Genomic DNA, 13035 nt, shown 5'->3' on the forward strand with positions numbered 1-13035 from the left:
TGGTACCCCTCTCATTTTGTACAACTTAAGGAAAAGATTCAAAAAAATATTTGTTGATATTATTACAGTGTTGCAAGATATATTTAAACAGGAAATCTGGTGTGTTCTGAGCAGGGCATTACACTGGGATACTGGACATTTGATGCTTTCTGCTCTTCTACATTGGCTTTCCTACACAGTCCTGGGAAAGGCACTTAATTTTTCTGTGTCCAAGCTCTCTAGCTATGAAATTAGAATAACAGACACTTCCTGTCTCTGACCCTTTATCCAGTTCATCTATTTAGATGGTAAGCTCCTCATCTTAGAACAATAGGACACTGATCTCAGCTGGAACCTCCAGGCACTTCCATAATGCAAATATTGAATACTAAATAATCAAAATAAAAGAAAATCCTCAATTTATTATGTATTCTCTCATAAAGAATTTGTCACACGCTGTCCTGGTAGAGCACCTCTGGCTCTTGGGGAATAGTATCTTTTCTAAAAGAGTGGAAAGCAGCATCCATTGGAGAGTATCTTTTAACAGTGAGCTCCCCTAAAGCAGGTCTCAGAGAAACCATGTGAATAAACCCCATTTCAGCACCGAGCAGGGCACAGCAAGACAGAGCGAGACTTATAAAAATGAGAAGACAAAGGCTGCAAAGACAATTTGTCTTTCTGTTATAGATCTTGGATGTATTTGGCTTGTTGGCCCATGCACTTCTTATTTCTGTTTCCAGTTGATCAATACATGCTGGTTTGTTTTACTGAAGCTCTGTTGTCTAACTAGACCAACTGGTGGTTGTGGCAGCTTCCCATGCAATGTTACATCAGATCAGATTCTTCTCTGGTGACGCCGCAGGGTTCAGCAAGCGTGCTCTGACTTTCAGGCACAGCCTGAGAGCAGAAGGTGTAAAGTCGGGATTACACCAGAGTTCGTGTTACAGTTTAAACCATGGAAGGGGCATTTTCTGGAAGGGGCAGAAAACAATATGGCAGGGATCCACAGTGTAGGTTCTGGGCAGGACCCTGTGACCCAGCCGTCTCACACCACCGACTCCCTGCAGACCCCTTCTGCTTCCCACATCCTTTGCTGCAGCACCAAGCTCCGCATTGCCAGTTCGCTCTTTCAGAGGTGCAGCTGCAGACACAAACAGGCATAGTCACTCTGTGGCGGTTCAAAAAAAATGAAATAAACGTCATTTTTACTTTCCACAACCCTGGGTAATGAAGCACTAAATGCCTACAACTGTTTCCCTGCCTCAAGCTTCTCATCCCTCAAACGTCTTTAAGACAGCATTCCCCAAGCTCATAACCTTTCTTCTCTTCCCATCCTTTGCACACAATTTTACTTCTTTATCTCCTACTATAGTTTTCACATGAATTCACTTCTTCCTGTGTGTGTCTCTCTCAGTGAAAGCCACGTCTTTTATCAGCTGCAGTCCCCACTGTAAGATGACCTCCCTCTCCACGTTGCCAGGTGATTAAGGTACCCACAATTTCACTTGAGGGACTGGATTGCCTTGGAGAGAAGCCAGGGACCTGCCCAAGAAAGCCTCCGCATAAACAGAGGTGCATCAAGGTTTAACAGCCCTTGTTTGTTAACTCTGTAACTGTGTTCACAAGCTGCAGTCCAAAAATGGGATAAAAAGGTAATGGTCAGGCAGGTAAAGCCCAAACACAATAGGGATTTGCTATCTGATATAGGCATGTGGAGTTCCTTAAACAAAGTCATGGAATCATGGAATCATTGTAAAGACCTTTAAGATCATTGAATTCAACCATAAACCTAACACTGCCAGGTCCACCGCTAAACCATGTCCCTAAGTGCCACATCTACATGTCTTTTAAATACCTCCAGGGATGGTGACCCTACTACTTCCCTGGGCAGCCTGTTCCAGGGCTTGATAAATCTTAGGTTTTATCATACAGAAGTTCCCCAAGTTACCACACAGACACAAACCGTCCTTTCCCTGCTCACACAGACCCAGAAACACACTTTTCTCTTTCATCCTTTTGTGTTTTAAAGGGAAGGTTACAGGTAAGCTCAGTTTGCATGAAATCCAGACTTGCGTTACTGAATATTCATGCACATAGCAATGAATATTCATATATGCATGAATATTCAGCAACAATTCAGGACTGCTTTTGATTTAGATGGCCAAGGGGAGGCCCTAAATATCCTTTCTATCTCTTAAAGGATAGCAAAGGTCATATGAGAAAAACCTAGTAACAAGCATGCATCTCTTCTAGTGTCAACTGAGCAGAGACACAGATACTGCCAGAGACTCCCAGGGCTGCTGAATGCCATGGGTCAGGAAATGTTTTACATTGTAGATACCAGTAAGGAGGCCAGAAACTTGATTACAGGGGAGACTTAATTAAATATTCACTGGGATTCATTATGTGAAAACCACTAGAAAGGAACGTGTTTCTACAGGAGGGGTAGGACTGTTTTATTCTTCCTTCTGTTGTAAAATGCTACTGACGGCTGTGTACCCCAGCTACTGTCCTCTAGTGGGAGGAATACAGCAGATCTGTGCAGATGTGCAGAAATGCTTTTGCTGGCTGTTAACGCTAGCTAGAGGTAGTGCTTCTTTAATTTGCCAAGGAGAGCCTTGTAGGGCCAACAGGGCTTGATTATCTGACCTCCTTGCATTTGATGAGTAGGTAACATGAGCGTTTTGGGCAAGAGAAATGTTATAAACAAGGTTTACAAAGTCTTAGAGCTGTTGCTCATTCAGTCTGAAATAATTGTGAGTGCCAAGACTGAGAGCAAGCTGCACAAAAGCTTGGAAGCTGAGAAAACCATACGGCGCTCTCAGTTGCACCCTGCCGTGGAAGGGTGATGGCTGTGTCCCAGATCACTCATCCTAGCCAGCATTGATTTGACCAGATGCCGGTGAAGCCGGCACACTGCTTATCCCACCTTGCAGCGCATGCTTTTCCCTTGGCTGTGAAGTGTTGAGTGAGCACCGAGCACTCGGGGACCTTGCTTGGCCCTGCCTTCCAGCTGCCTGTGCACAACAAGAAGTAGTGCTTCCTGGCCCCGGCCCTTGGCTGTTTGGGAAGATCAGGTCCTAAGAGCATAAACACAGGCAAAAAAAAAAAGCAAAACATCCCAGCAGATCCCCCACAATGCTTCCTGCAAGGAAGCAGCTTGTGCGGGAGGGCAGGGGTGGACTGCTGAGCTGTCCCCTGTACCACACAGCGCTCCTCACTCCGGGCACAGAGGGGTGGCCCTGGCTTATGGCTGGGGACCTGCAGGACCCTGTCCTATGGGCATCCCCCATGGGGGGCATGTAAGAGATGGCCTCTTACAAGCTGTCTCCTCTCCCGACCTCCCTGGGCTGGATAGGTCCCAAAATATTGCATGTCCTTTGAAAAGGGCTGTAATGATGATCACTGACAGATGACAAATGTCCCAAAAGCAGCTTTTGAAACAAGGCTCCAATTTTTACTGGCACATTCAGCCTCATTACATGCAAATAAGAGCAATTCAGCAATGATTCTGAAAGCAATGAGTTTCATTTTCACCACAGAGGATGAGAAAAGTGTAGTAAGGAGTCAGGAACTGGAGAAGCGTTGAACCCTCAGTTACAGAAAGCATTAGCACTAATAAGAGCTTTTTGTGGCATGCAAAGGGTGAAATACCATGTTGGCCAGCAAGGTAGCTCTATGGTAAAAACATAGAAGGCAATTTCTCTCCTGTAAATTTTATTCCCTGAAGCCTTACATTCAGCAATCTACTTTCTGAGGGGAAAAAAAAGGGAATCAACAGTCCCACCCTGCTCAGCGTGTAGCAACAGGCTCCCAATTAAATTCTGGAAAACAGAGAAGCCGAAACATTTTAAACAGAAACTACTGTGATCTCCAGTGTACAACCAAGAGGGAGTGGGGGGCAGGGAAGCAAGCAGTGAAAAATTGAGCTAAAAGAAAAGGAGCTGCATTTGTAATTGTGCTCAACAGGAAAAAACATAATTTACAGATAAGAAATAACACACCATTTAACCCTGTCTCCACAAACAAACAGGCAGTGGTCACTACAAGTGATCAGTCTCCTCCCATGCCGCAGTGGGGCCCAGGGGTCAGCAGGTCCCCTGGTTTGGGGAGAGGCAGAAGAAGGGACAAAAGAGAAAAGAAGCTCAAGGAGGGAAGGAAGGCACTCATACGGTGATCCCACAAAAGCTGTCACGAAGCCAGGACACGATGTGGAAATAAAAGGTTTCTCTGCACATACCCTGGCCTGCTTAAGATACTCAGGTTTCTGGTGGTTTGGGTGTAAGGAGCGGAACAGGAGCATTTTCCAAAGGGATGTGAAGAATAATGGGGCTAACCCCACCTTCCTCAGGAAACCACTTGCAAAAGATCGTGGAGGAAAATCATGCTGTGATTCCGTCTGCTTAGAGATATCCAGTTGCTATGTCCTCCAGGAAAATCTGTCTGGTCCTTGGATATGTCACATCCAGGGTTTAGTACTGAGGCTTTCTTTTCTTGGATGCCAAGAAGATCACCAAACAGGCCCAGGAGTAAAATCCCTCCTTATGCCTTGTATCCAAAAATCTGACAAATATGGCACCCATTTGGAGCTCTTCTCTTAATAGAAAGAATGGTGGGAGAAGGAAATTAACTTCACCAGAGGAAAAAAAAGTCTTCCAAAATCCATGTGTCCATGTTAGAGTCATAGAATAGTTTGGGTTGGAAGGGACTTTTAAAGGTCATCTCGTCCAACCCCCCTGCAGTGAGCAGGGACATCTTCAACTAGATCAGGTTGCTCAGAGTCCCATCCAACCTGACCTTGAATGTTTCCAGGGATGGGGCATCTACCACCTCTCTGGGCAACCTGCTCCAGTATTTCACCACCTCATTGTAAAAAATTTCTTCCTAATACCTAGCCTGAATCTACCTCCTTCTGGTTTAAAACCATTACCCCTTGTCCTATCACTATAGGCCCTATTAAAAAGTCTGTCCCCATCTTTCCTATAGTCCCCCTTTCTGTACTGGAAGGCTGCAATAAGGTCTCCTCACAGCCTTCTCTGCTCCAGGCTGAACAATCCCAACTCTCTCAACCTGTCCTTGTAGGAGAAGTGCTCCAGCCCTCGGAGCGTTGTTGTGGCCTCCTCAGGCCCTGCTCCAACAGCTCCATGTCCGTCCTGTGCTGAGGGCTCCAGAGCTGGAGGCAGCACTGCGGGGGGGTCTCACCAGAGCGGAGCAGAGGGGCAGAATCCCCTCCCTCGCCCTGCTGCCCACACTGCCGGGATGCAGCCCAGGGTACGGCTGGCCTTCTGGGCTGTGAGTGCACATTGCTGGCTCATGTCCAGCTTTTCATCTGCTTTTCAGCCTGCTGACAGAGCTCCAGCTCCAGGAGCTGGTGAGACTGACAGTATGAGACTTGCTGGAGAAGGGGCAGCAGGCTCCTGGCAATGCAGACCTCCGCTCCCGGGACGGCTGCGCTACCTCTCCCTACCAGATTGGGTGGTCCACTGGGGTGGGAGTTGAACGCATTAACAGAGCAGTGAGGAGAAGCAGTTTGCAGCTGTTTGCATGATACATATCTTGTGAATAAATAAACCTCAGTGCTGCCGCTTTCTAAACATCTAGAGAGATGTGCATTCATTCAAAACATTCAGAAAATTAAAAAAAAAGAGTGCTGCTCAACTGGACCCCCTCTAGCCAAAACCCAGCACTGTAAAAGTGTCACCTTTCAGCAGAGTCAAAAGTCTCATCAGCCCCCAAAATTTCTCTTCTCCAGGAATGCTCTGTTGCCATTTTCTGATGCAGAGACACCTGAGAGGCCACAGGTTAGGGGTTCCAAAACCTGATTTACATTTTTTCCACATATACTGGGAGGCAGAAGGAGGTAAAGAATAGTTAAATGTAGCACAATTGAAAATTAGCTCAAAATGCCGCAAGCTGCAATTCAGATGGATTACAAGATAACCTCAGTAGTTGCAAGAATGTAACAAGAACAGCCTTAAATCAACATCAGTACTTGCTCAGCCATTTTCATTTCAGGGTTAATGTCTGACTTTTTTTTTCTTCTGTCCTGTAGCAGTAAACCCATTTTCCAGTGTTTTTAGCTAAATGCCTTAATTTGTGGTTACCAGAAAAGGGAGTGAGAATGGTGATGGATGTGAGACCCTGGGTGTAGAGGCAGGGGGAGCAGGGTCTGGACACCCTCCAGAGAGTGGGAGCAGAGCTGGGCAGGGAAAGATTGATGCTAGTGGGTGCACCCAAGGGGTTGTGGTGCTCTGAAATACTAGGATTTGCTGGAGTTGGGTGGGGAGCCAGCCAGATGCCTCCTGCCACCTCCCCTTTGCTTCTATCTGCTTGGTTATACCAAAAGGCAGCTATGACCATTTTCTGGGCTGTCTTGAAGCACTTGGCTCTCAGGCTTTCAGGCCAAGTGACAGCCTCAGGATGCAGTCCTTTATTCTGGGTGAATTCTGGAGATTTCTTGATAGTCAGAAAGAAAATCTCCTCAGAGAGTCACCTGTGGCCTCTGGGATAAATTTCTGCTTTATGGCCGCCTGCAAGCTGGCCGGGAGACACACCCTTGCTTGCTGGAGTACAGATAAGCTTCCAAGGACTTCAAAGGGATTGCTGAACCAAACTGCAATGAATTTCTGCAGAAATGCAGTGCACAGCATGTGTCTGAGGGAATGGAGAAGAGCTGGAGTGGTTTAGATTAGATAGCATTATTTGGCTTTTGAGGGGCTCAAGGAAGTGAAGGACACATAATTGTCTTTTGAAGTGTAATATTTGACTTTAATTCACCCACACTGTGGAGGGGCTTGCAGATAAGCAATGGAAATTATTTCCGCGTGAGATCTGGGTATCGCTTACGTACAACTAATCTCCCTGAGATCAGTTTTCCATTCAGCATATCATCATGCTGGGGGGAAGGCTCAGTTACACACACTTGGTTATGTCTCCTCCTATCAATTTATTTGTGAGTGGACCCTATTGCTAGGGAGCACCTCAGGGCCATGACTCCCTTTACTCTTACAGGATCACAGTTAACAGCCACAGCACCAATGCAAAGGCAGGTTGTGTGTGATGAGCTCTTAGTCACAGGGGAACCCATGTCCCAAGAGGGTCACACCTGATAACCCAGTTGATGACCATCATTCCCATGTCAGCACTCCTCACTAGTTAAAACATGGATATTTTACTACCAGCTGGACTAAAACCTGAAATGGAAATTCCTTCATCAGAAGAGCAGCAAAAGGAATAAATGTTTGTATGCTAGTGACACTTCCAGTTAATGCATACAGAAAAAAACTTCAGTCAGTCTGGACTACTTTCTACAACCAGACAAAAATGTCTGGACATGACTTGGGGTCTAGTGGCAGCTCCGTTGCTGTCTGTTCTGGAGACACTAGAATCTCATTTGAGATGGGGCAGTCTGTTACACAATGTTTGCATGTACCGAGTGTGCCAGGCCCTCTGCATCTTACAATAACATAAAAAAAAGAAACCAAAAAAAGGTATAAGGCAATACCATCCAATTTGCCTGCGATGAGGGTTTCTGGCCATTGCACGTGTGCCATGTCTACTGGAAGTTTACTGATGGTCTTTATTCATTGTTTGGTTCCAGCTCTGCTCTATGAAAGAGCATAAATATACAGGCTTGTACGTATTTGTCAGGAGCTTAAGGTATGCTCTCTTTCTTGTTAACAAGATGTTTGTTCTTTCTGATAGAAGTCAATAAACTCTGTCTGGATTTAAACATAAGAGTTTCTTCTTCTGATGGAAGGTACACCTAAATAGCCAGCCTTTATTCAGTTTCTCCTTAGGTGAATATTCCCCTTTTGATATCAAGATTTGTTTTACTTGAAGAAGTGTGCCAGACCATGCCAACAACATGAAAAATCACTGTGAATTTGTCAGCAGAAACATTTGCTCTAGAGTAAGTATGAGCTTGAAGAGCAGAGCCAGAGTCAAGGCTAGGGCACTGAAGATTAACTGTTTGTTCCATTAAATAATTTACTGGCCAAACAGCATGAAGCATTTTAAAATGCAGTGTGTGTCTCAGGCCAATAAAGAAACATCTGCCCAACAAAAATTACCTCCACACAGTTCTCAATTGCATACTTTGAAATTCCTCATATAAATCTCACCGCCTCGCCTGTCTAGAGAGTATACTTCCCAACTTAGTACATAGTCTCCTGGCAAGCTACAGCCTTAAAATGCCACCCTGCACATCTCTGCTGATGAAAGCCATGAAGACAGAAGAACCTAAGAACTTTCCCAGCTGCCAGCCCTGAGTACCAACCAGGGATCACAACCCAGCTGAGCTCTTCAGGTCTGTGCCTCATTGCCAGTAAAGGGAGCTTCCATAAGGAAAATTCTTCTCTCTGTTTATTTTCTGTAAAGACAGGGAAATAAACATATGCAATTTTCCCCAAGACACTCTTCTGTAAAGTGTTCTTTTTCCTTTAAAAATGAAAATTCATGTCAGTAAACATATTTTTTTCCTGAAGTGTGCCATTTTTAAAATGAAGGCATGAGTTTTTCTGTTAGTTTCAATAACTGCTGGGCAATGAGCTTAAAAAAGTATTATAAATTTGTGAAGCTGTATTATACACGATGAAGAACAATTTAGCATTGGCAAAATGATGGGCCCTGGCTTTAGCATGGTAACCAAGCAAAGAATCATTTTCCAGTATTTTATCCCTTGGGCGTTACCTGCTTTTCACAAGACCTTCACATGAAGTAAATTGGTAGTTCAGTTCTCCTCTAGCCTTGCTCTGTTCACAGTAAAATAACAAGCTAATATAACTAGCAATATTTATTAGAATGATTTCCTAAAGCACAAGAGAGGGAGTCTGACTGATGTAGCTATGGGGACACGGTCTGTGGGTGAATCACACCAGCTGACTGAATAAATTTAAATGTAAAATCTTGGGACATACTGAAATCACTAAATTGATTTTTCCCCAAAGCACATTATTGTTTATCTACTAATTCCAGAGTATTAGGAGAAAACTCATTATTGACATACAACACAATTAAGTCTGGCACTCCTGTATACACTCGTTCACCACTATCATTAGGGACAGAGAAAAGTGAAGCAGACCTCGTATATAGGCCTTTCTTTTCCTTTTTCTTCAGGGCTCTTGTATAGAAACAGCTGAAAAAAGCACAAGGATCCATCTAGATCATCATTACCAGATCAATCTAGATCTATACTATGCTGAAAGAGCGTGTAGGGTACTTCTGGGTTGCGAGGGATGCTTCTATGGGATTGTATCAAAGATCCTCTTCTCACTCACCTTTTTCTTCCTTCTCGTCAAAGACCTGTTACTGTTTGGCACAGCCGTGGTAACAGCCTTGTTAGCTTCTGCCAGCCAAGGTATTTCCAGTGGCGCAGTAAACATTTCCATGTCCATTCTCGTCCCAGCTCGTCTGCAGGGGATCATGGATAAAGGGGCCATTCAGGCACGTAGCAGTGGTTTGGATATCGCTGCATTGCAGCTACAGCACCTCTACATGGGACCAGGAGGAGAGGGAAAAGTCCTGCTCCTGCCAGGGAGGTCTGCGCCTTGTAAGACATAGGGGCTTTTGTAAAACTCCCCTCTATGCAGCAGTATACTAAGGGAAGAGTAGAAAAATATAGTTAATAGCTCAAAGTCACTACCACCACTTTATTTTGTATTCCTTAAATATTTAAGTACATGGGTTGTTTTTGCAGGAAAATTAGTAGAAAAAGGGCTGCTGTACTGTGCACATCATTACTTGGCCTGGGGTATTTCCTAGTGAATTAGCCCTTAGTGCTGGTATTCTACCAGGCATGCAGTAACCGATACCCCAGGACAAGAAAAGAGATCAGGAAGCTCTACAAAGGTGATCCAATTCCTTTTAGGTCAAGCACATTCAATGTCAGTGAGAAATTATTAGAGGAACAGACATAAAAAAAAAGTAAAAATACATCACAGAAGAAACAATTCAGAAAATGTACTTTGTTTTCACTTTTTCCCCCATTTCTTCATGCAGGGGAGGTTGAGTTAAGATTCAAAACATGAGAATAAGCAAAGCTTTAATATATCATTCAAAAAATTTTATTTCATCCAAGTGGAGACTTGCAGAGTATGGTCTGAACTCTTACATTGCCTGGGTCATATGCTTGCTCCCTGTACCTCCAGCATTAAGACCATAACTTCTTGTTGAACCAGATTGTTTAGAAGAAAATAACCCCATCTTAATTTAAGTTTTCAAAGAGAGAATTCATCATGTCCCTAGGCAAATTGTTTCAGATATTAAATTTTCTAGTGGCCAAGAATGCACACCTTATTACTGGTCTGAATTCTTCAGCTTCAGCTTTCAGCCACAGAACCTCATTATAACTTTGCTTCATTAGAGAGCCCTTTCCCCACACAAGTACCCTTGCACTAATGGTTTGTCCACACAGAGAAGTGTGGGGTGACACGCTTACTGTCAGAGAGAGTTCACATGGAATAGCCGGTAAACTCAGTATAAATTTAATATGCAGGAATTTCCTGAGTAACCTAAATTAAGGTTGTTTATCCAATCTTTTATTTAGACCAATTTAACATTTAGAAGAAAATAAAGCATGGTAAGCGTGGCAGGAGCACGCTCCTAGCACTCACCAGCTGTGGTATACGACCGACAGCAGGGACAGCACATCTCAGGTTTGCTGGTGGCTCCAGGCAGGAAAGAGCCCTCAGAGCCACACTCCTGCTCCCCCATTTCCCTCCCTAGTCCCCACACTTCAGCCAAGGGCACCATCCCAGGTCCAGACGCAGCCCCTGGCACCCCCTGGCCCCAAGCACACGCCACACAGGGCTTGTTCCCACCGCCAAGTGCTCCTTGTACAGTCCCTGTTCTTAGAGGTTACCCTCATATACTGTGATCCTGTCCACCTCCCTCTGCAAAGCCTGTGGTTACACACCTATAGCACTACTGTAAAAATTTTGTTTTTCAATTAAATACCCCAACAGGCTAGAGAAAAGAGGTGATTCACAGCAAAAGGATTATGGAAGCAGATGCAAAGTAGTGCCAACAGCAGCTCCTCTTGGGATGAAGTTGTGTCTCAGCATTTCCTGGCCCCAGTGATGTGCTCAGGCCATCACAGCTCATGCAGGAGAGCATGGGCACCTATCTGAGAGCATCCCATCACATCACCCATGTTACTCTAGGCTGTGTTGCATCAAACGTCATTAAACTGCAATATTCATACAAAGCTGAGGCACCGCAGTGTAGCATACCCAGGCCTGCAGCTGCTGTTGTAACCACAGCCCAAAGAGCAAAAAGTCGTAACCATGCATAGTCACAGATCAGCAGGAAAATGAACCGCAAGTAGGTTGTTTCTGTGACTGTCTACACTTCACAGTGCACTGAATGTTTATTGTGTTTGGCACAGACAGTTTGAAAATAAAAAATACAATACCTGATGGTTATTTTCCGTTCAATGTTTGAAGGCTAAAGCAAGGAAAGGCGAAGGGGGAAGCGAAGTACTATTCCAATAGGTGTGTCTCGGTGTCTCTGGTGTGTTGCAACTTGACAGTTCTCCCTGTTGCGTGGGCAGGATTCATGCAAAGAGGCTGATTTGTAACTCCAAGCGATAACATACCACAATGTTAACTCACTGTCTGCCTTATCACACACTGCATCGGCCAAAATAATGACCAGCACAACAACAGTACTGCACTCTCAGTCCTTCTTCGTGTTTTGATGCTCAAATATCCTGCAATGTCCTGTGATTCATTCACCTTGCTGGGGAAGGACAACAGAGGTGAAAAAGTAAATACACAGCTTTGGTCACGGCATGGCCTCTGGTTTTCTGCATGGGAACATGTGATGAGTTTGGAGGCAATGATTTCTGCTATGGTCAATGGTGGCTGCATTTGCAGCTGCTGGGGTATGCAGAGCACGGCACAACTGGCATCCTCAGAGGGAAGCTCTGCTCCAAAGCAGGGGAAGCTTCTCTGTGCAGATGCCACATTTTCAAGGAAAAAAGCTGCATTGGTAACAAGCAGCTGTTTGATGACATGCTGAAGCTATACTTTTATAGACAGCATGCCTGTGTTTTAATCAAGGCAGTGAGATACCGGAGAGATCTTAGTGATAAATATTCCATTACTTACGATTCTTATAGAACCAACATTTTTGTGGAAGAGGCAATTTATTTTCACACTCAGTTCTTCATTACAAAGGCTGATAACAAAATGTTTTGTTTTGTGTTTTGACTCCGAGACAGCTCCAGCTTCAAGAGTTCTGCATTTTCTGATCATCTTTATTTTAAAAAGATGTACTTCTTGGCCTTGCGCTACAGAAGGAGGCTGTCTCTTGCATGTCCAAGAGTGGAAGAGGCTTACAGCATATTTTAGCCACCACAGGAGACTGCAAAACACAGTAGCATTGCAGAGCTTAACTTACCTAAGTCATCTCCCCATTCAATCTCTCCTTACCTGTTTCCAGACTGCCTTCAATTGTTTTTAGGTATAGCCTCTGAAGTCAACAGTTGGCTATTTTTTCTCATTTCTGTACTAAGAGAGTACTCACTATGGAAATTATTATTTTTTAGGGCTTCTTTACATTCTTACAGTATATTGTATAGCAAAAATAATTGAAACACAAATCAAGCCCGTGACCACTGTAAATCTGGTGACCTGCCATTACTGCCTTTCAGTGGCTGCTCAGTAACTAGCAGGGTATGAGGGCATGAGGCACTGGGGATGGAGGATCCTCTCCTGCCCCGGTTTACAGCCAGCAGCCTCATCCCAGGTCATGGCGGGCTTCCCCCAGCCTCTGGGCGGAAGAACAGATAGGGTCCAGCATTCCTGGCAACTCTTTCACCAGAAAGGCAGAGGGGAATTCTTGGGGCAGCTGGAGGTATCATCTGAAACTGAAAGGGGGACCATCAGCATGGAGGGGGTCAAACAGAGATCACAGAAGCTTGGTCTTGGCCCTTATATGTTAGATATTTTCACCAAAATTCTTGGCACAGGAAATAAGGTTACCTTGAAGAGTTTTGCCGATAGCATAAGACTGGGAAGGACTGTCAAATAGAGGAAGATGGGAATATCCATT

This window comes from Phalacrocorax aristotelis, chromosome 12, assembly GCF_949628215.1.
Source record: "Phalacrocorax aristotelis chromosome 12, bGulAri2.1, whole genome shotgun sequence".
Lineage (NCBI taxonomy): Eukaryota > Metazoa > Chordata > Aves > Suliformes > Phalacrocoracidae > Phalacrocorax > Phalacrocorax aristotelis.